Source organism: Helianthus annuus, chromosome 15 (assembly GCF_002127325.2).
Source record: "Helianthus annuus cultivar XRQ/B chromosome 15, HanXRQr2.0-SUNRISE, whole genome shotgun sequence".
NCBI classification, from domain to species: domain Eukaryota; kingdom Viridiplantae; phylum Streptophyta; class Magnoliopsida; order Asterales; family Asteraceae; genus Helianthus; species Helianthus annuus.
The window spans coordinates 154,174,872-154,189,159 of record NC_035447.2 but is presented as its reverse complement, the minus strand read 5'-3'; the positions used below and the strand labels follow the sequence as shown (position 1 = coordinate 154,189,159).

Below are 14,288 nucleotides of genomic sequence, written 5' to 3'. Positions count from 1 at the left end.
TTAACTACGATCAAGTCGCGTGGTAGTATGTTATAGCGCTATAGGATTGACACCCCATTCCCACTCCTTGGCCTTTTTAGGGTGAGTTCCTTTTGGGAATGATTGAAACCACTTACTCTAGCAAGAGGTTAACCCTTTGGGTTCCTCACTTACAACAAGCAATGGTAATTGTAGTGTCACAAATGAAGCAATTGGTAGGCTTGTCATTAGGCAAATTGGTAACAGTTGCCTCGACTTCGACTTCTCATGCTCAGACACAGACATGATATAAAATGCTGCACGGTAGGCTATCACCATGGTTGTGACAGACATGAATAGCGTGACAAGTCCAAATATTAATCTCTTAGGTAATCTTTAAAGAAAATCCTCTTCTGCATAACGTTCTGTGAGAATGGAAAGAAACAACAGCAAGGAGGTGGATGTGAAAAATGAGATCCAAATCGAGTAACAATATATCATAAAGCCCAACTTGTCTTTATAAATTTCCCTCTTAGTCTCCCCATTGTACCCCTAAGGCACAGTAATGATGGTTGAGAAAACCATTATATAATGATAAGGGCCGTTGTGATTGTGTATGAGCCGGTTGTTTGCTTCATCCAATCTTCACCCTTTTGTCTCAGATTACTATGTTCTTTTTTAAACACCATCATTTGTGTTTCGTTTACCCTGTTGCGGGATTTCATCCGTTCGGGCAGTACTATTTTGCTTATTTCCTTGTAATTAGAATATACATTACAAGTGAATTCAAACTAATTTCAATTCTTTGAATGTAAATAACAACATTTTCACCTTAAACCACTGTAGATCCCTTTGCATTTGTAACGCTGCACCAGTAACCTTATTAAGTTTGTCTTCAGGTACCAATTTTGCAGCTAAGTACAAAAGGTTTTTATCCTTCTCTTCCAAGAAAGAATCTTCATGATGCAGATCCTTAGGATAAGCCTCCTCGTACCCCAAAAAGTAGTAAGATTTTTCACATCAGTTAATTATTGAAAGTTGGTAGTGTGTGTGTGTATCATCCCTTATCTTCTGGATCGATTGTGGAAAAAATCGGATGATTTGCTCTATAACCTTAGGAATTTCATTTTTCACACAAGAATGAATGCATCTTCAAATCGATCTCGTATATTCTGTATCTTGTCATTTTTCTCACAACAAAACTTCAGTAAGGTAAGAACCTTATTGTGTTTCGCTTTGTCCTCGTGGATGGACTTCATATGCGGAAATGTAAATGATAGCAACACCTAGGGACTTTATATGATACATAATGAACTGGATTCAAACAGAGGTGCACAAAAAACCCGTACCCGAAACCGGAACCGGTTTTTTTGTACCCGGGTATTTTCTACACGTAGGGTATGTATATGATATACATATTGAGCTCAATACCCGTACCAAAAACCATACCCGATTTATACCCAAATTAACCGGAACCGGTTTTTTTAATACCCTGCTATTTAAAGTATACTTTTATGTTTACTTTACAACTTATACTTAATTTTTTTAAATGCATGTTATGAATTAAATAATTTGTATTTGAGTGAATTTATGTCATTGTAATATATTATAATTATTTACAAACCAAATTTGACTTCCAAACGAATTTATTTTTGAGTGTTTAAAAAAATGCTTACCAAAACCTGTTCAGTTAATACCCGACCCTGATTTTACCTTACCCAGGTACATAGGGTTGGTTTTTCTTCTCAATAATTGTACCCAAACCCTACCCGGTTTTTCTATATGCAATCATAACCAAACATGGTTCCATACCCAAAACCGGGTACTAGAAAAACCCGATTTGGATCCATACAATAAGCAAGTTTAATTTTGTAACTTTAATAGAAACTATTGTAATGGAAAGAAAAATTAGTCTTAATTACCTTGTAATACACAGAACTTACCAAAATTTGATGCAAATCCTCTCCTTAACTAAACAAGAAAAAAGTATACTTTTATGTTTACTTTACAACTTATACTTAATTTTGTTATGAATTAAATAATTTGTATTTGAGTGAATTTATGTCATTGTAATATATTATAATTATTTACAAACCAAATTTGACTTCCAAACGAATTTATTTTTGAGTGTTTAAAAAAATGCTTACAAAAACCTGTTCAGTTAATACCCGACCCTGATTATACCTTACCCAGGTACATAGGGTTGGTTTTTCTTCTCAATAATTGTACCAAAACCCTACCCGGTTTATCTATACACAATCATAACTGAACATGGTTCCATACCCGGGTACTAGAAAAACCCGATTTGGATCTATACAATAAGCAAGTTTAATCTTGTAACTTTAATAGAAACTATTGTAATGGAAAGAAAAATTAGTCTTAATTACCTTGTAATACACAGAACTTACCAAAATTTGACGCAAATCCTCTCCTTAAGGCTAGACGGTATGGGAACCGTCCTCCTTGCGTCCTGGATCGGCGTCGATCCGCACACCGTCCCGCCCCCCTCCGTCAGCGTCCTCATCGTCCTCATCCGGACGTTGGTGACGGTCCAGAAAAAGACAAAAAATGGTGGGGTTCGAGGCTTTTTGTGACTGCGTGAATAAAAAAAATAAAAATTCAAAAAAAACTATACTAACTGCCATTGTTGACGAGAGATATGGAGCTTTTTGCAGCGGCGGTTGTGCAGGAAAATACAATAAACCCTAGGGGATGACTAGTTTATATTAGTTTTACTGGGCCTTTTGTTTTACTGGGCTTTTTGGGCTGGGTTAGGTTGAATTAGTTTATATTAGTTTTAGTTTTGTGTAATATTTGGTTTATAAAAAAGATAACCTATTTAATAAATGAATAACATGTATTGTACTTATGAAATTTATAGGTGAGTAAATTACCACAGTTAGGTTTTTTTTTTAAATTTATGTATTTTGTTTTAATATTAATGAAAATATTTTCTTAATTTATTTGTTAAATGTTAAAAATAGTGGATGATTAAAAAAAAAGTGGTGGGGTAGGATCATCTAGGATCATCCTCCCATTTCCACTAGTTTTGTGGGATGGACCATCCTTCCAAGGATGGTGATGTGGCGATGACGTGGCGGATCATCCTCCCTTGGAGGATCATCTCCATACCATGTAGCCTAACTAAACAAGAAATCAGATTAGGTTATATGAATTAAAGAAGCATAATCACACAGAACTTATCTAAAAATGCAACAACAAACAATTAGGCCACACCACACCCTGTTATACAGACACGGATGGTTAAAAGTTTAATCATAAACCAGTTTAAAACATATATTTCGTTTAAACATAACCAGTGTAGGTTTTTGTGTATGTGTGATTGTATCTCGGGCTCGTTTATTAGGACGTCTTGTTTTCAACGCGAGCTCGACTCACTTACATCATTGCATAAATTTAAGACATGAAGGTGGGATATACTTAATTTTACCCTCAGGTGACAAATTGAAATCAGTATACTTAATTTAAAGATCGAAACCGAAACGAACCGACTAAAATGAAACAAAAAAGACTGAAAAAATCGAAACAAAACAAGAAAAACTTAAAAGATCGAAACCGATCCGAAACAAAACCGAAAAAACCGATCAAAGTGAAACAAAAAATCAAAACCGAACCGAAATGAAACCGACCAAACCGAAACTAAAAAAGAACCAAAACCCATTCCGATCCGAAACCTGTCCCGTTTCCTTAAGACACTAACCCATATCAACCCATTTCTTTAAAGTTGTCGACCCGCTTTGACCCGAAAATAACAAGATGGAATTTCAACAGGCCCATTGTGACTCATTTAGTTAAAATATCTTACCCAAACCAACCCATATAATTTTAAAAGCAACCCAAACTGACCCACTTCGAAGGCTTTGGGTCAAGATTGCCCCCTCTAGTTTTAAGCAAGTTGTTGACCCTCAACCTTTGTTTTCTTCCTGGTTTTATGATTAAAGTTTTAAACATTGTCACTTTTTAATCCGATCGATCATTCGATTCCTTCCTTTTCCACCAACAATTGGAAATCAATTTGGTGACCATTACTGTAACGCCCAAATTTCTTAATCCGAAAGTAATATTATCATGCTATAATTTAACAAAAATCGGGCATGACCCATTCGTATTATGAACAATTCCCTGTAAGACTAACTTGTAATAACTTAAAAATACAACACAGCGGAAAATATGAACCCAAAATTTCGTTCTTTAATAGACATAGTACTTACAGGAAAGTTCGAATATCAAATGTCATACATTCATTAAAAAGGATTTACCACATTCCATTATATTAATACTTCGGACCTACATTTGCTAAACTATGTAGACACCACATACAATCACATCGTTAGCAACCAGTGACATCATACATAAGTTTTAAACATACATAGTTAGGCGTCAACATCTCATGCTTTCGCTTATGTTAATCCATTCATCCATCCATTCGAACACCATCATTGGATTTTAGTGTCAAACCTACAACTTCCATTATTTGTATACCTGCACTTCCATTTGATTCTCAATAGAAAAACGGTTAGCATCGTTAGATTTCATTCATATGAATAAGTCCACATATACGCATAAACAAGTCTCATTCATTCGTGCATATATTTAAATTCCAATCCATGCATACATACCTTTCTATTCGTACAAATACTTACAATTTACATCTTACACAATATTACATGCAAGTCCTAAACACACACGTCTATACATGTAAATTACATACACATAAATCTCCATACTTACGCGTTCATAGTCATACTCACCTACGAGTTCCAATTACTTACATACAATCAAACACATACCCACATGTATAACTACTTATTTTATCCTTATGCATACCCATAAGCAAGTTCCCTTCTTACCCATACTTGATAAAAACTCTCTCTTAAATTTGGGTTGCATTTCGGAAGCTTTAAAACGGGTTCCTTACTCATCCATAACTCACACAACTATTTGGTAAAGTTAGGGTGCATGACGGGGGTCTAACGGGGCTTAGGAATGGGCTTACGGGGCCCGAGAATCAAAGAAAACAAAGAAACTGACTTAACTAGCAACATAGGGCGTCGGCCAAAACCCACCAGCGTCGGCGACGCTGGTAGCGGCGTCGGGGACGCCCCTCTGCAGATCTGCTCTCCGTTTTTTGCTTATTTTCACCGTTTCGACCCCTGTTCGTGCACCCCGAACGTCCCAAAACGTAAAATAACATTTGTCCAAGCCCCTAAATCATTCTAATACTAACACTCATGCCTTAATGGTCGAATCCTTACCTTACTCCGCTACCTAGTTTTTGACCCGTTTGATCTTTAATACACACTTTCCGACTTAGTTAACATTTTTGACCCATTACCACAAAACTAAACTTAGAACCTCATTTGATCTTACGTTCTTAGATATCTCACTATTCGCAACATATGACAAAATTAACAAATATTTCTAAATACTAAAAAGAGGTTCGGAACTTACTTACACTTCATTATGTTATGACAACAAAACCTCATTTGACCCATTCGATCTACTTAGCGAGAACCATCGTTTTCATTCAACCAAATCCATGTTTGACTTCGTAACATACTCAATTATCTAGAACACTACCTTATTTAAACAAGCTAAGAAGTGAAATTAGAATCACTTACCTCGAGTGTCCGTTTCGTACATGGTTCCGTTGCCTTGCTTCCTCTTTTCTTTACCACTTGCTTTCCATGCTCGTGCGGTACATGAATCAATTCTAACAAGTATAAAGCATATACTCAATTTCACATCCTTTAATTCTCATGTAATTCATCACACCACCGCATTCACACATACATATAACACGTATCATATGTCTTACATAAATCTTACAATTGTGACAACAAGTCTAACCAAAACGCATATCTCATAATAGTCTATCATTGATCACTTCATTAATACATTCTAGACATTTTCATCTATCACTTATGTACAATTTCATCTAAAACCATCACATAAGCATTTCATCATACACTTGGTGTGCGTACACCATTTGGTGCACATTGTACAACTAATTTTAGCACATTCTTCCTAGTTCACCCATTGATTCACATAAGCAATCCCAACTTCACAATTTGCCACCCTAGCCATATGCATATTGTTCTAAATCACCTATTAATCATAATATCATCAACATTTATCTAAATTGCAAGTAGAATTTCACAACTTTTTAACCATCTTTTAACATACAAGTGGGTTTTGCCTAATCCATGCTCATATTCAAAATTTAACATCTCTTGATGTTTTAGCAACCATAGCAACCATTATTCATACCAATTTTTGCATTACATACCCGAATTATACTAGACCCACAAAATCAAACATCACAAAATTGCAAATTTCGACTTACTTGATGTTGGGTATGCTTAGAGGATCATCATTCTTAGTTCATGCATTAACTAGGCTTCAATTCCCCTTTCAATTTGAAGGTCTGCTCATGAATTAGGGTTTCACCCCTTTCTTTCTCCTCTCTGTTCGATCGTTCCACGCCCAGATATGGGTAGTTGGGGTTTTTATTTTTATTTTATATATAATCTTTCTATTTATTCAAAAAACCACCCCTCATGTTTGTAACCTATTCATTATATAACTAGATTTCTTATCCTTATTTATTTTAACCAGACTTTTAACTAGGTTTAATAACCTAGTTATTCTGTTTCTTTTTTTTTCTTTTTTAAACATGCTAACATATAACAACTTGATAATTTGAATTTTGGGGCGTTACAAATCTACCCCCCTTAAAGAAGGTTTCGTCCCGAAACCTCTTTCTTTTCTTCTACAACTCGTCTAGTCTTATTCTTCGTTCGTCCACTCATTCAAGTTCCATTGGACGACTTACATAAATATGTTATGAGGATTTGGCTAATCACACATCCCATAGTCCATAATTTAAAACTAGCATCCTGACATATTATTTATACTTATCAAGATTTTAACTTTCTTTGCGAAAGCCAATCCCTAATCATCATTAATTTATTCATTTCCGCATACAATCTCGTTCATTCGTACACATTAAACATATCATACCTATTCATATGGAGGTACTTTTTCAATAATAGTGTAAAATTTTTATAAACTTACCCAATCTTTCTTTACAAACATTCTAGATGTGTTACTTATTTCATTCGTTCGCATACATAACTTCCCACACATTCATCATTAAAACACGATAGTTGTCTTGAATTTCCTAGCTTCATAATCAATCTGGGGTGTTCTTAGTGTTTAATGAATGCTAGAACTGAATTAAGGACCTTAGCCTAATAAACAAACAATTTCAGCATAAGCAGATAAGGGGGACCCGTCGCCGACGGCACATGGTGCGTTGCCGACGGGCTCAGGAAGGTCCCGTCGCTGAACATTGCCCGTAGACAGACAGTTAGCGCGTCGGGTGGAGGGGTGCCGTCGCCGACGGGCTCTCTGGTGTGCAGACGCTGTTTGACTAAATTTTTTTGTTCCCGGGTCCTTTTTCCAACCTGAAATGGTCTCGGGCAGTCCCGAAACCTTCCATAACATCCCATAACATCCCAACCCAGGTTATAATAGTAATTTATCCATAACCCATTTCCGTTTTCATCTAAAAGCATAGCTCGAAATCCTTAAATCACTTACTTTTGTGGCGCTTAGAAACGAACACACTTTCACGAGAGCGTAGGTTTGAGGGATTCGAGCATCGTACATTCATATATTAAATAATTTGCTAACCTTACTACCTTGGTGCAGTACTTGAACATGCAACAATGAGTCGGTCCTCTTCGTCACCATCCATACTATGTTTCGTATTGACCTCATTCATCCGTGTGACGAGCTTTCGCTTATGAACATTCTTCCACTGACCTTGATAGGTTTATCACACTATGATATCTGCCATACTCATTATAAGATTGGGGATTATCACATTTCATTCAAGTTCATTTAAACATGATGTTTATTACTTCTCCTTGTTTACATATTACTACTTCCAAGATTCTTTTTAAAGCACTAGTGTGTTAAACCTATTCATAACGGGTCAATACATGACCATTTCTTAATATATATATCATTCTTATTGTTTGACCCATTCTTGACGGGTAAACACATAATCATTATTTCGTAATTCTTTCAATCATTTGGTGTACTACACTACACATTTCCTTTCTTCTCTAGCACTCCCTTGGTTTGCAACCAAATTATTTCTCAGCTTCTGCAGTTTGACTTCTCAAGGTCAACTGCCACTTATTTCTTATTATATACATGCGTACGAAGTACACGTTTGTACTCTTTTTCAATTCAAACATGCTTACGACCTCATAGCTTCACTGTTCCAGTGTTTTCTTGCAAATACTTACCCTTCCCGTTTTAAAGGTTAGTCATAATACTTATTTCGCTTACAATACCAACATTTTAGTTCCATTCGCTTATATACTTTCATTTCTTTAACGCATTCGAGTATCCAATTAAATGGGTAATGGCATATTTCTCATAATGAGATTCAAGCATACCACTTACGACTCGGTAACATCGAGTTAATTGTGTTCAACATAAATATTTCGTTCTATCCGTATAACGGGTTGAGCTTCATACATTCATTATTGCATTCATGACCACCCGTTCTAAACGGATGGTACCCTATCCTTACTCGACTTGTTCAACTTGAACCGGTCGACTTGCATAGCTTATCATAACCTTCTTTAGCATAATCAAATCCGCAAGGGATTTGCATCATTCATATCTTTCATTCTTTGAATCCGTTTCGCGGATTCAAGCATTGCATTCACATCTTTTATCCTTGAATCCGTCTCGCGGACTCAAGCATTGCATTCATCTCTTTCATTCCTTGAATCCGTCTCGCGGACTCAAGCATTGCATTCATATCCTTCATTCCTTGAATCCGTCTCGCGGACTCAAGCATTGCATTCATACACTGTCAATCCATACTTTCTTATGGACTCAATATTTCATTCTTATCACTTATACCTTTCACCCTTACATAGTACTCTCAACCTCCCGAGAGTCTTACTACCCATTTCACCCACACACCTAGCCGCTACCAAATTCTATCGGACATACCTGTAACAATTATCACGGTCTCACGAACGTCATACGTTTCTTGTGTACTGGCCAGGTACACCTTCCACGTACTAGTTTCGTGTCTTCGCGTAATCGCCACCTTATGTCCGAAGGATTTAGTTTCGGCATGTGTGACATTTTCAAAACTTATTTACCATGTCGCTATTATAATTTGTTTAAAATTTTTCGTTCACTTAGTTAACTGTACCATTTCATACGCCCACACGTTAGATTTACGTACCTGGGGTCAATTCGCCTCATTACTTGCCTTGATGCCGGTCCCAGACCGCATTCACAGTTCATCTCTCCCAACAATTGCGCTTACCCTTCACATAACATACTATTAGTTTCCTTCAATTACATAATCTAATACTTACTTACATTCGCTTTTGCCTTTAGGCCTCGATCGAGTCTTGCATTGTACGGGCTCTTGGTCACGAGAGCACACCGATTTGAGTTCAAGTATTTACCTCCCGTTACTTGATTCTCTCAAACCTGGGCTCTGATACCAACTTGTAACGCCCAAATTTCTTAATCCGAAAGTAATATTATCATGCAAAAATTTAACAAAAATCGGGCATGACCCATTCGTATTATGAATAATTCCCTGTAAGACTAACTTGTAATAACTTAAAAATACAACACAGCGGAAAATATGAACCCAAAATTTCGTTCTTTAATAGACATAGTACTTACAGGAAAGTTCGAATATCAAATGTCATACATTCATTAAAAAGGATTTACCACGTTCCATTATATTAATACTTCGGACCTACATTTGCTAAACTATGTGACCGATCTTTCACGTACAAGCCTTTGCTCGTGACTCGATCTTCAATCTTTCTATCCTTCATAATGATGCTAAATCCAAGCAACCTGTAGACACCACATACAATCACATCGTTAGCAACCAGTGACATCATACATAAGTTTTAAACATACATAGTTAGGCGTCAACATCTCATGCTTTCGCTTATGTTAATCCATTCATCCATCCATTCGAACACCATCATTGGATTTTAGTGTCAAACCTACAACTTCCATTATTTGTATACCTGCACTTCCATTTGATTCTCAATAGAAAAACGGTTAGCATCGTTAGATTTCATTCATATGAATAAGTCCACATATACGCATAAACAAGTCTCATTCATTCGTGCATATATTTAAATTCCAATCCATGCATACATACCTTTCTATTCGTACAAATACTTACAATTTACATCTTACACAATATTACATGCAAGTCCTAAACACAAACGTCTATACATGTAAATTACATACACATAAATCTCCATACTTACGCGTTCATAGTCATACTCACCTACGAGTTCCAATTACATACATACAATCAAACACATACCCACATGTATAACTACTTATTTTATCCTTATGCATACCCATAAGCAAGTTCCCTTCTTACCCATACTTGATAAAAACTCTCTCTTAAATTTGGGTTGCATTTCGGAAGCTTTAAAACGGGTTCCTTACTCATCCATAACTCACACAACTATTTGGTAAAGTTAGGGTGCATGACGGGGGTCTAACGGGGCTTAGGAATGGGCTTACGTGGCCCGAGAATCAAAGAAAACAAAGAAACTGACTTAACTAGCAACATAGGGAGTCGGCCAAAACCCACCAGCGTCGGCGACGCTGGTAGCGGCGTCGGGGACGCCCCTCTGCAGATCTGCTCTCCGTTTTTTGCTTATTTTCACCGTTTCGACCCCTGTTCGTGCACCCCGAACGTCCCAAAACGTAAAATAACATTTTTCCAAGCCCCTAAATCATTCTAATACTAACACTCATGCCTTAATGGTCGAATCCTTACCTTACTCCGCTACCTAGTTTTTGACCCGTTTGATCTTTAATACACACTTTCCGACTTAGTTAACATTTTTGACCAATTACCACAAAATTAAACTTAGAACCTCATTTGATCTTACGTTCTTAGATATCTCACTATTTGCAACATATGACAAAATTAACAAATATTTCTAAATACTAAAAAGAGGTTCGGAACTTACTTACACTTCATTATGTTATGACAACAAAACCTCATTTGACCCATTCGATCTACTTAGCGAGAACCATCGTTTTCATTCAACCAAATCCATGTTTGACTTCGTAACATACTCAATTATCTAGAACACTACCTTATTTAAACAAGCTAAGAAGTGAAATTAGAATCACTTACCTCGAGTGTCCGTTTCGTACATGCTTCCGTTGCCTTGCTTCCTCTTTTCTTTACCACTTGCTTTCCATGCTCGTGCGGTACATGAATCAATTCTAACAAGTATAAAGCATATACTCAATTTCACATCCTTTAATTCTCATGTAATTCATCACACCACCGCATTCACACATACATATAACACGTATCATATGTCTTACATAAATCTTACAATTGTGACAACAAGTCTAACCAAAACGCATATCTCATAATAGTCTATCATTGATCACTTCATTAATACATTCTAGACATTTTCATCCATCACTTATGTACAATTTCATCTAAAACCATCACATAAGCATTTCATCATACACTTGGTGTGCGTACACCATTTGGTGCACATTGTACAACTAATTGTAGCACATTCTTCCTAGTTCACCCATTGATTCACATAAGCAATCCCAACTTCACAATTTGCCACCCTAGCCATATGCATATTGTTCTAAATCACCTATTAATCATAATATCATCAACATTTATCTAAATTGCAAGTAGAATTTCACAACTTTTTAACCATCTTTTAACATACAAGTGGGTTTTGCCTAATCCATGCTCATATTCAAAATTTAACATCTCTTGATGTTTTAGCAACCATAGCAACCATTATTCATACCAATTTTTGCATTACATACCCGAATTATACTAGACCCACAAAATCAAACATCACAAAATTGCAAATTTCGACTTACTTGATGTTGGGTATGCTTAGAGGATCATCATTCTTAGTTCATGCATTAACTAGGCTTCAATTCCCCTTTCAATTTGAAGGTCTGCTCATGAATCAGGGTTTCACCCCTTTCTTTCTCCTCTCTGTTCGATCGTTCCACGCCCAGATATGGGTAGTTGGGGTTTTTATTTTTATTTTATATATAATCTTTCTATTTATTCAAAAACCACCCCTCATGTTTGTAACCTATTCATTATATAACTAGATTTCTTATCCTTATTTATTTTAACCAAACTTTTAACTAGGTTTAATAACCTAGTTATTCTGTTTCTTTTTTTTTAAACGTGCTAACATATAACAACTAGATAATTTGAATTTTGGGGCGTTACAATTACCCAACCTAACCTGACCGTTATACAATAAATTAATCTTTTTGGTTGATTTAATTAAACTTTTGGAGTCACAAACGATGGCAGACGTAGCTCTTCAAGCCGACAAGATTGCTCCTGCATTTCTCTTGGTTCTCAATATCCGGATTCTTAGGTGCATTGCTTAAGCTGTTATTCTCTACAGACACACCTTCAAAATGAAAATAAAATGCAATTAGATGATATAAATCATAATAGCTAGAGTAAATTACGTTTTTGGCCCCTGTGGTTATATCACTTTTACTATATTAGTCCAAAATAAGAATTTTTAACATATCTGCCCCTATGGTCTCTATAACTAACCATTTTGATCCCTAAGTCTAACCAAACCTCCAACTCTGGTTAATTAATTGGCACATGATTTGCACGTGATGTCTAAAAATGTAATTTTCCCTCCCCCTTTTATGACTTGATAAATAAAACCCTATATTAACTTTTTTTTTCACTTCATCTTATTTCATCTTCACTCATCTCCTTCACAACACCACTTTCTTTCAGATCCTCTTCGTCTTTTTGTACATACTCACAGACCCATTCATATATCCACAAATCCTGTATAAAAATCTCCACTTCAAACCCCTAATTTCAGACCAAACATTTCAAAGATGGTCATATGCAGTTGGGTTGTTAGGTGTAGGCTGCCGGAGATCTGACAACGGTGGTGTTTGTTTGATTGTTGAATGTGATGTTGACGTAGCCGAAATCGTTGGTGGCGCGGCCGGTGGTTTGGAAGAGGGTGGGGATGAGTTTGCCGGAGGCGGGGAAGCGGCGGAGGTCGGAGGGGGAGAGGTATTGTAAAAGGATGTGGTAGCAGATGACGTCAGCAATGGAGGAGGACGGTGGGTTACGGCGGAGGAGGTCGGAGGAGCGGAGGATGGGGTTGGGGACGACGAGGAGGGTGAGGGAAGTGCTGGCGGAGAGATCGGTGGCGACGGTGGTGGTGGTGAGGAGGTCGGAGAAGTCGGAGAGATCTGGGAATGGGGAGATGAGGTGGGTGATGTGGACGGTGGAGATGAGGGTGATTAGAGGGGTAATATTGGAAATGTGGAGAGGTATAGATACAGATACAGAAGCGGAAATACAGACAGCCATTTTTATTTGTTCCAAGTGAAGTGGTGAAAAATTAGGAAGAGGATGAAGTGAAAAAAAAATAATTTAGGGTTTTATTTATAAAGTCATAAAACAGGGAGGAGAAATTACATTTTTAGACATCATGTGCAAGTCATGTGCCAATTAATTAACCAGAGTTGGGGGTTCGGTTAGACTTAGGGGCTAAAATGGTTAGTTATAGAGACCATGGGGGCAGATATGTTAAAAATTCTTATTTTGGGCTAATATAGTAAAAGTGATATGACCACAGAGGCCAAAAACGTAATTTACTCTAATAGCTATTTAAAAACAAATTTTCCAAAACAAAAAAGCCAACCGGATTGGATATTAGAAAAAAAAGACTTTAGAGCAAGTAAAGAAGCATACGAGAATAAACAAACCTTTGGTAGAAGTTGTATCGTTTGGCACTCCGAAATGCATCCGGCTTTTCCGCAAGATGATACACTGACCTCCACGAAATTGGGCCATCTACTGTATCTGTATCCAGTTCATGGTAGCAGTCCTTCAGCAAGTCACATGCAAAGTCTGCAAATATGATATACAAAAACAGAAATAAATTTATATTAACAACACCAGATAATAAAGCTAAAAGTAACATGGATTATAAGTTAAACTCACCATAATAGTCTGCCTTGATTGTACTAGCGAGTAGCCGATGAGCGTCTATTCCCTTGAAGGGATTGCAGCAGCCACTGACATGGGTGAGCCCAATATATTCTTTGTACGCTTCAAACAAATAATAAAAAATGGTTCTGTGAGAGTGGATCGCTGCGGTCTCGAGAGGGAGAGACGAATCATAAAAGCCCGGGGCCCTCCTAGATTGGACATCGAA

General features: G+C 36.8%; 2 long non-coding RNA genes across 2 annotated transcripts; both read right to left on the bottom strand.

The window, feature by feature from the left end:
- Positions 1–4,150: 4,150 nt before the first annotated feature.
- LOC110910752 lies at positions 4,151–6,498 on the bottom strand. Its single transcript, XR_004881369.1, has 3 exons — positions 6,326–6,498; positions 5,601–5,692; positions 4,151–4,461 (listed from the first exon to the last, which is right to left on the bottom strand). It is a non-coding gene; the product is annotated as an uncharacterized LOC110910752 (long non-coding RNA).
- Positions 6,499–9,677: 3,179 nt separating this feature from the next.
- Positions 9,678–12,466, bottom strand: LOC110910750. The gene is made up of 2 exons (XR_004881368.1): positions 11,941–12,466; positions 9,678–11,307 (listed from the first exon to the last, which is right to left on the bottom strand). It is a non-coding gene; the product is annotated as an uncharacterized LOC110910750 (long non-coding RNA).
- Positions 12,467–14,288: the final 1,822 nt, after the last annotated feature.